We start from the raw sequence: 10,473 nt of genomic DNA on the forward strand, positions 1-10,473 counted from the left end.
TCTTTCCCCTATAATGAAATTAATAAGAATCTAACTAATTTACAATCAATTACTATAATAATTTTTTAAAGGAAAACAATAACCTTATCCTTACTAGAGCAGACAAGGGTAACGTAACAGTGGCTCTAGGTAAGGACACATATATTCACAGAGTCGAAGAATTGTTATCTGACAGAGATACATATGCTTTATTAAACAAAAATCCCATTAATAAACTAGTCTCCACGATTTACTCTAAAGATGGAAAAAGCAGGAATATATTTCTATCACAGATTACCGGAAATTGTCCTTTAGTGATGGCAATTTACCGAGAGCATACGAATTGCCTAAAATTCATAAGGACAACTTTCCGTTTAGACTAATTGTCTCATCCATTAATAGTCCTTTATATTGTTTACCCAGCTGGTTACACAAAATTATGTATGACAGCTTTCCGAGAGCTAAGAGCCACGTTACTAACAGTTTCAATCTCGTTAATAATCTTTCAGAGGTTTATATTGAAAATGACTATGTGTTAGTCTCTTTCGATGTGATTTCTCTTTTCACTAACATTCCAATTGATTCAGCTATAAAAAGTATATCAAAAAGATGGCATTTGATTGCACAGAATTGCGATATTCCCGAATCAGAATTTTTGATGGGAACAAACTTAGTTTTAAATTCGACATTCTTTGTTTTTAATAACAAATTCTACCGACAAACATATGGCACACCAATGGGCTCCCCCCTCTCTCCAATTACCGCCGATATTGTCCTTCAGGACTTAAAAGAACAAGCATTATTATCATTCAATTTTACCCCTCCCATACATGTTAGATATGTTGACGACATATTAATATCGGTATCTTCTAATTTTATTGATCAGACATTGACTATTTTTAATTCATTTCACAACAGATTACAATTTACAGTGAAAACCAGTGACCATAACAAATTAAACTTTTTAGATGTCACTCTCATTTTAGATAATAACTATTAAATATTTGACTGATACCACAAGAATATCTTCTCTGGCAGATATCTGAATTTTCAATCTCAGCATCCTATTAGTCAAAAACGAGGCACAATAATAGGCTTAACTGACAGAGCATTTTTATTATCACATCCGAAATTTCACGAACAGAATTTTAAACTTGTAATAAATATTTTAATTGATAACTCTTACCCGGTTGACTTGATTTTTACAACAATGAATAAACGCATAAGGTTTTTAATTAGTAAAGGAACAAATTACAGTGAAATTCCAGCCTCTAAAAATACCTCATTTTTTACAATTCCTTTTTTACCCTCGTTAACTGATCAAATGAAAAATGTTTTAAAAGATTTTGATTTTAAGTTAGTCTATTATAGCATAAACAAAATTAATAAATTTATTAAAGTTCACAAAGATCCGATCCCAAATTCCACAAAAACAAACATTAATAAAATTAATTGCTTAGAATGCGTCATGTTGGTCAAACGGGTAGGAAATTGAAAACCAGAATAAATGAACACAGGACCAACATTAAGAAGAATAATAATAACAACAAATCGGTCATTACTGACCACCGCTTAACTTATAATCATGAATTTAACTGGGATGAAGTAGAAATTCTAGATAATGAGCCTTATTACGTAAAGAGACTGATATCGGAAATGTTATATTTTAAACGACAGACATACAGCATTAATCTACAAACAGACACAGAATGTTTGCCAGCTATTTACAAAGACATTATAAACAAACTACCGAAGATCTGATGTCACCTAACTAACGGCTTTTCTTCACATTTATTTTATTATTTGCCCTTGTCGCATTATCACTTGATCCTTCGTTAGAGTCACACGTCTAATATCAGTGCGATACAAAAATCTTTAATTTGACATGTGTTGGGTGAATCTTTTTCCTGTAAGCATTTTTTAATTAATTTTATTTTTATTTTTTATATACTAACTAGTCAACAAAGTATCAATTTGTCGTCAAGTATTTTTTGATGTTAATTTTTTGTATTAGACTCAATTTTCCATCACCTTTAAACTGCTGGCACGCTTCGCGGCCAGGAAACCTACGAGAAATGCTTGACGAAGGAATTGGAAAAATTGGAAAAAGTCATTCTTTTTAAAAAAAAGCATTTGTTTACTAACAACATTAAGAATGTGATCGAATATTTAAATTGGTGACATTATTTATACAGTTGAAAAAGCGTTCATTGTGATTTCGATAATTTAGCGACCAGTCTAATTTTTGTCATCAGTTCTTATTGTAATCTGATGGCTTGTTTATTATTGTTGAGTGGTTTGACCTTATGATTATGACTTTCGTTGTCTGATTGCACATTATTTGCGTTTTTGTATGTGTTGCGCTGAAGAGGATCCAAATAAGGATCGAAACGTTCGCGTATCTTGTAAGTCTTCATAATTTTATGTATAGGACAATTAATTCATTAGTATATGAATTATTAATATACTTTTCCGACACATTAATGTTTTTGAGAGTTTAATCTATATCGCTAATCAAAACTACTCGCTCCTATTGTCTTTTATTTATCTCGTTGTTTGTTATTAAGGAGCTCATATTCAACTTTATATTTAACTTATAATATATTGCTATTTAAACTTGTATTTATAATTACACACACACACACACACACACACACACACACGCACGCACACACACACACACACACACACACACACACACACACACACACACACACACACACACGCACGCATATACACACACACACACACACACACGCATTATATTCATATAATTTTAGTCTTTTTAAAATTATCAATTAGTCAGCACCAAAAGGTCTGGTGTGTTAAAATTATTATTAACAACATTGTTATCTTAATCAGTATCTTAATTATTTTCATTAAATACTGGATTTGGTTGTATTTATATATATAAATAGATTTAAAAAACGCTTCAATTAAAAGTGGGCATTTAACATTTTTAATTTTTATAAGCATACACAAATACGTTAAAGAATATTTATTCCTTTGTCTTATTTTACGCATAATTGTATGTTATTTACACACGCACGCATATATACAGGGTGTCTCATAACTAATGAGCCAACGCTCGTGAGTGGGTAGAGTACAGTGAACTAAACAAAAAAGTATTAAGTCATTTTGCGATTTTCGCAATAATTATTAAAATGTTAATTAAAAACGCTTAGTGAACAATATTATACATATCTACGAGATGTCCAGTAATAATCGCCTCAACTCTGTAGGACAGATAGAGCAGGTCAAACTGAACATAAAAGTCCTGTATCATTTTGCGATTAGCGCAGTAATTATTGAACTATTAATTAAAAACGCTCAGGGTATGTTGAGCGCTATATGCGGCGCGCGCTCATACGCTGAACGTTTTTAATTAATATTTTAATAAATATTGCGAAAATCGGAAAATGGTACAAGACTTTTATGTTCAGTTTGACCTGCTCTATCAGCCCTAGAAAGATGGGACGATTATTACCGGACATCTTGTACATATGTATAATATTGTTCGCTAAGCGTTTTTAAATAATATTTTAATAATTATTGCAAAAATCGCAAAATGACCTAATACTTTTTTGTTCAATTCACTGTACTCTATCCGTTTACGAGCGTTGGCTCGTTAGTTATGAGTAGTTAGTATGTTATATATATATGTATATATAGTTACATAAGAGTCTCTTGCAACAATGATCTGAGTTAATTAATTTTGATAAGTAATTTTCTTTTTCTTTTCAAATCACGATTAATTGTTACAAAAAGTGTCTCGCATCAACTTTTTTATTAATAATACAAGAATTTATACGATTATAAATATTTAGCGAGGACCTTTTTTTAGCTCTAATACTTTAGCTATATAAATTAAAAAACTTGTCAAGTAAAAATTAAAACTTTTATTTTTATTTTATTTTTTTTTAAATAATATGTAATGAGAATTAATGAAATTTTTACGATTATGACAGCAAACACGATATAATTCGGGCAATTTTTACTTAAATAAGTAAAAAATTAACATTTTTCTGTAATTAAAAAAATTTTGTATATATACGTATACATATAATATATCTGATTTTTATTTTATTTAATTGAATCTATCGATATCTAATAGTTTATTATTGTATTATTTGTAGAACAATATAATACTCTAAATTATTAAATTGTTGAAAGAAAATTTTTTTTTCATATAAAATAAGTTTGAATTTGTAAAATGTAGAATGTAAAAATAGCGTTTAATAAAAGAAAAAGAATTACAAAATATCAAGGTATTGGCAAAATTAGAAAATTGACAATATTTACTTGGTTATTTGATAAAAGTAAATTATTGCCAGTGTGGAGAAATAACAAATTATTTTTAGGTGAAAGTGAATAAGCAAAATGTGTTAATAAATTTTGTGGACATAGCACGGATCGCAACCAAAACTGTGCACATTATGCGTTATCCATTGAGAACATTCATGGACATTGGCTATGTAGTTCAATGTCCACGTTTTTATGTCCACAGAGGGCGTATCGTTTTCAGGGATTACTAGGGACCCTCTAGTAAGGGATAGGACAAAGCCGCTAAAGTCGCCATTAGTGGGATCCCGGAAATCGACGGGTTAATATGAGCACATTTTTCAAATTAATTCATATTGTTTCTTTAGATAGATTCAGTCCTCAGTTTGAGGCAGATATAAAAAATCACTCAAACTATAAAATTTAAATATCTGAATGCATGCCGTAGATAAAATAGATTTATGTTTCTGTATCAGTATCTATATCCAGTATGATTAACATTATCCAACCATTTTTGCCTACGTAATAGAGATCTGGGGAAGTGGCACATTTTATATCCATCTTTGCTTGAATTACTACAATTTTTTGCTTTGCAATATCGGATTCTTACTAAATAAATCTAAAAATTGCAAACGTTTACTATAACTAAAAATTGCACAGGTTATTGGTTAGGTTAGCTTAATGATGGCGAGTTTACCCACGCCTAACCCAAGCTTACCCACTCCCCACTCTTACAAGCGGAAGTATCCCACGAATGGCGGCCGACCAATCCGCAGCTTGCGGCCCGTTGTCCTATCCCTTACTAGATGATCCCTAGAGACCCTCTAATAAGAGTCTCGCCATAAGGCAATCTGGGCAAAATTCTGCGAGAGAAAAAGATATATATTCACTAGAGAGAAGAATGAGAGGGGTCATGCCACCGTTTTTTAGGGAACGCTTTTTCCCCGCCGTACAGTGGCGCTAACTGGATCCATAATTGAGTTTTCGGAACTACGTGGTTGGATCCACTTTCCAGTGCCACGGTAAAATGACCGATTGGTTTGAGTCCGTGCTAGATCCAGAAATTGTGGTTCGTGTCCGTGCTAGATCCATAATCGTGAATCTCAAAAGTACGAAACATATAATAGATTTATTAATATGTTTTATTAGATATTATTAGCTGCGTGATCTTTTTCCACTTTAGCATATATTATGAAGTAATATATACGTATATATAGAATTAAAATACATATTTTATTTCACATAAAATTTAATGTTTTAATAATTTCAATAAAAAAATATTTTAATAAAATATATATGTGTATATTACTTCAATAAATATTACCAAAATGAAAAATACCAAATTGAAAGACCACGTACAATAACACAAAATTTCATTAAAATTCCAGATTCTTTTAATTGAGAGAAACGTAATCGAAATTTATTAATAATTCTTTTGGTCGTGATAGACTATCAGCTACGTTTGATCTAAAAGCTTCTAATAAATTTTATATTGGACGTAGGTATATTGGACATTTTCGTGTAATAAATTATTTTGTACACTATTAAATTTCAAATTATATGTTGTAATAAATTGTGTATCCTATTTTGTAAAATATATTTGTAAATATATTGTAAAATATATAATTAATTTTATGTGTAGTATAAAATTACTTATATAATATATATTTTGTAACACATTTTATAATATACTCTCTTGTTAAATGTTTTATATTAAATTTTATATCATACTTTGTAATATATATTTATAACATAATTAATTCTATGTGTAACACACATATAATACATATTTGTGTATATAAATGTATTACAAAATATAAGGTTTCTCCTCAGAAAATGCACTTTGAGAAACATACACCGAAAAAATTGTATTCTCTATTTTAGAAGAATTCCTTCTAAAGCTTTCCTCCAAAAAATATTCTAAAAAATTCAAAATATTCCCCTCTAATGATCTTTTGTTAAGAATAGTATATGAAATAAAGAAAATATTCTTAAATATCATATTTTATTACTTTCCGTATTATTTTATTAAAAATTTTATACATTTTGTTGTGGAGATTGGATGCGTTCAGCAGAAAAAGCAAATCAGTGAGCGGATAGTGATTCTTTATTGTGATGGGTTTCTGCACTTAGATCCAACGAAGATCTAAATGCAAGAACCAATCACAATAAAGAATCACTAAGCGCTCACTGATTTGCTTTCTCTGCTGAACGCAGCCATTATCTCCTCTCCAAATTTTTGACGTCTTCAATAAATCCATCTTATTTCCATATATTACAATGTACTCTATCTTACTAAAGCACGTAGAATCATACCTTATTACTTTCCGTTCTATTTTATTAAAAATTTTATACATTTTGTTGTGGAGACTATCTTCTTTCCAAATTTTTGACGTCTTAAATAAATCCATCTTTTTTTTATATATTACAATGTACCTTCCCTTACTAAAGTACGTCGAATCATACCATATTACTTTCCGTTCTATTTTATTAAAAATTTTATATATTTTGTTGTGGAGACTATCTCCTCTCCAAATTTTTGACGTATTCAATAAATCCATCTAATTTCCATATATTACAATATACCCTCGCACGTAGAATCACCACCACCACCACCACCACTACCACAACTTTATGAAATTAATGTACACGCAACGGCAGAAATGGTGTCCGTCGGCAACTTCAGGATCACATGCATACACATGAAGTTAGTACATATGCATACGTATGATTTCTGTTGTATGTGTGTAACGCTGAAGTTGTCAACGGACACCATTTCTGCCGGTACCCGTACATGACCAGAACTATACTAGAACTGTTTTAAAATAAACAGAACTGTTGAAAATCGACCAGCATCTCATCTTTATATTAAAAAATACGCGATTTTAGGGCAAAATAATTGTTTAAAAATATTTTTAATTGATCTTATCATCAGAACTCTTTATGAAATTAATGTACATGGCCAAAACTATACTAAAACTGTTTTAAAATAAACAGAACTGTTGAAAATCGACCAGCATCTCATCTCTATATTCAAAAATACGCGATTTAGGTGTCTGTGAAGTTGGCACGTCATTTTATTAATTTTTAAAAAATAATGGAAGTTCTAGTAGCACTTTTCATAGTTCTATAGTTCCTGATAAAAATTAAAAAAAGTTCCGCATTTTTAATATCAAAAATATCGAAAATAAAAAATGACGTGCTAACTTCACGTTCCAGCACGGCACATTCTCCTCTAAAGTACAAGAAAACATCGAAAATCAAGATGTTTATTAAGAGTTCTCGTTAGTTCTGTACCAATTCTATAATTATATATCATTTCAAGGCAAAATTCCAACAAATTATCAAAAATCAAAAATAAAGAATGACGCGCTAACTTTGCGAATTTAGCACGACACTTTCCTCTCTAAAGTATTAAAACGAATTAAAAATTCTTATTTTTTGCAAAAGTTCCCGATAGTTCTAATTGAGAGTCGCATATATATATATAATTTCAGATCGATATTCCACCAATTAACTTTTAAATAATTTTTGTTTTAATGGCATATTACGACACTTAGTAAAAATATGTCGTGCTGCTAATTTTCGGCAGTTCTGACGATAGTTCTCGACAATTCTGCAAGAGTTCTATGCATTGAAATCAGTTTTAAACAGAGTTTCGATCATTATTTACTTTTAAAACAATTTTTAACAATTACGTCCAGCATGTCACTTAGTGAAAATGTGTTCTGCTGATGATTTTCGGCAGTTTTAACGATAGTTCTCGACAGTTTTGCAAGAGTTCTATGCATTAAAATTAGTTTTAAACAGAGTTCCGATCATTATTTATTTTTAAAACAATTTTTAACAATTACGTCCAGCACGTCACTTAGTGAAAATGTGTCGTGCTGATGATTTTTGGCAGTTCTGACGATAGTTCTCGACAGTTCTGCAAGAGATCTATGCATTGAAATCAATTTTAAAAAGAGCTCCGATCATTATTTATTTTTAAAACAATTTTTAATAATTACGTCCAGCACGTCACTTAGTGAAAATGTGTCGTGCTGATGATTTTTGGCAGTTCTGACGATAGTTCTCGACAGTTCTGCAAGAGATCTATGTATTGAAATCAATTTTAAAAAGAACTCCGATCATTATTAAATGTTAAAAATTGTTTTAAAAATAAATAATAAATAAATAATAACTCGCTCTTCTTTTGCTTACAGAATGCCTTTGTTACCAAAAGATAAGAAAATTGAAGCTTTGTCGTCTGACGGTGAGTGATAAATAATAGATTAAATTTTCTTTATGAATATAATGTGGCGCGAAATTATAACTATATACATTACACACACACACACACATAGAACATATCGATACTTATCGATGGTTGAATTGATTCATTTTTTTCGCATGGCCAATTTTTTCACGATACTTTTTCTCGATTTTCGCAAAGCGAAGCGCGTGTTATAGTCTGATAGGCATAAAATATTCTTGAAAATATTATATAAAAAAGATAAAAAATATACATATATATAAAAATTTCAAAACATAAAAAATATAAAAATACACAAAAAAATATTAAAATAAAAAAATATAAAAACAAAAATATAAAAAACAAAAAAAATGGAACCATTATCCTGTTACGTCTTCGTCGTAGTTCTGAATAACGCTAAAATAGGAATTTTTGAAATGATTTTTTAATTTAGTTCTTTGAAACTTTGCATAGGGCGCACGAACAAATCCCAGCGTAGAAGCGCCTAAAACCCTTGTAACGCCACCGATGACAACCGCTTATATAGCATAGCAATTTATAGCAAGTCACATAACTTTTTATATCGTAATCATTGATAATTTTTTCTGAAAATGTAAAGCATGAAGAATATTGTTCTCGGAAATAATTATATTATTTAACACACACATACAATGTACAATATTTTCACATTGAAGCAAATATAAACAAAAAATTATCACTCTTTATGATCTCCAGCGCAAGCCGGAGCCGTCGACGAAGAATACTTCGTCACTTCGTTTGAAGCCGTCGACGAAGAATACTTCACCACTTCGTTTGAAGCGGTATCTCCTGTTACTGTATTTTCGGAAAAAGACCTCGAAATACAGATAAATATTATCAAAGATATTGTGGGCGATGACAAGAAAGATTGGAAACTGAGAACGGATAGTGTATGTTGAAAAATGCAAATCTTCTCCTCCTTAGGAAACTACGATTATTTTTTATTTACCTTTTTGTTTTTGTAGATGAAAAATTAAGGGCCATTGTACTCACTGGTTTAACAATGTACGAAAATTTCCACGAATGTTTAAAGAACGTACAGCGACCACTAGAACAAGCCTGCACAGACCTTAGATTCCAAGTAGTGTGAGAGGCGTGTGTAACTCTAGCCTTTCTGAGTCAAAGCCTGAAGACCAAATTTGCCATTTCTGGCGAGGCGGTTTTGCTCATGTTAGTGAACCTCATACAGAACAGTGCCAAGGTAAATCTCGCGAGATAATACTAGATTTCTGTTATTCAAATCCAATTATTATTCAATTACTCGTATCTATTTTAATTATCTATTCTTGTTATATGTTTATATCTCGTAGAATTTTACGATGATTATATGTATCCGTTAATTTTCATCTTCGTTTTATTTTTGTAAAACGTAAGACTTTTAATTACTTGTCATTTTCACACGGTAACTAGGTCGTGGCGACAACCAGTGCGATGGCAGTTCGGATTATTCTTCAAAATACCCTGTGATCGATATGCCTGTTATTATATCGTGCATGAGTAACCAGAGCACATATATTCGTAAAGCAGCTCGAGAATATTTGTTTCTGATTCTGCAGACCTGGCCTACGCAGTTATTAGAAAACTATACAACAATATTGCAAGACGCACTTAAAAAGGCCATCGCGGATAAACAAGTGAGGAAGCGCGAGTTTTTTCCAGCAAATGAGTGTTTTTTGGACCACGATTATTTACTATGCTAACAATATTATATATACCTTTGTTTACGAGGAAATTGATTTAATAACTATAATTTTATCGCTTTTTACAAATCACTCGGGGCATTTAAAAATCACTTTCCAGAACAAGCTGAAATATTACTTAATAACCTGGACGCGTCATATAAACATTCTTTGATGCAGCAATTTAATGTGCCTAATATTAGTCCCCAAAGAGCCAGACCTGCGATGATCGCGGAAGGTGAAGATTTTTTGCTCATTTAT

This window comes from Anoplolepis gracilipes, chromosome 1 (assembly GCF_047496725.1).
Source record: "Anoplolepis gracilipes chromosome 1, ASM4749672v1, whole genome shotgun sequence".
Classification (NCBI taxonomy): domain Eukaryota; kingdom Metazoa; phylum Arthropoda; class Insecta; order Hymenoptera; family Formicidae; genus Anoplolepis; species Anoplolepis gracilipes.